Raw genomic sequence first — 538 nt, 5'->3', positions numbered from 1 at the left:
GATGGTGGGCCAATAAAATCCAGAGTCAAGCACCTTTCGTGCTGTCCTTTGGGTACCAAGATGGCCACCCACTGCAGAAGAATGACAAAACTGAAGGACTGACTCGATCTCATGATCTGGAATGCATCTTCTAGTGACCTGGTCAGTACACAATCTCCACAAATAGGGATCATCCCAAACATAATATTTAGCATCACTCTTAAGTTTATCATTTTGAGCTCTAGATGCAAGTGGAGGAAAAACAGATGCAACCAAATAATTTACAATATTGGCAAACCAAGGGGTGGGGAAAGAAATAGAAATATTCAAAAGTTGTTCATCAGGAAAATCATCTCTGATAGGCATCATATCAACAACTCCTTCAATCCTGCTCAAGTGGTCAGCCACCAAATTTTGTGCTCCACTCCTGTCACGAATCTATAAATCAAAGCTTTTTAAAACTGCATGACCTTCAATAGGAACTTCAAAGCTGCATGGTCAGTGAAAACAACAATTCTAGAACCAAACAAATAAGACCTAAACTTATCCAGAGCAAATA

This window comes from Lupinus angustifolius, chromosome LG09 (assembly GCF_001865875.1).
Source record: "Lupinus angustifolius cultivar Tanjil chromosome LG09, LupAngTanjil_v1.0, whole genome shotgun sequence".
NCBI classification, from domain to species: domain Eukaryota; kingdom Viridiplantae; phylum Streptophyta; class Magnoliopsida; order Fabales; family Fabaceae; genus Lupinus; species Lupinus angustifolius.
The sequence above is the reverse complement of the archived record's forward strand: the minus strand, read 5'-3'. Positions refer to the sequence as shown.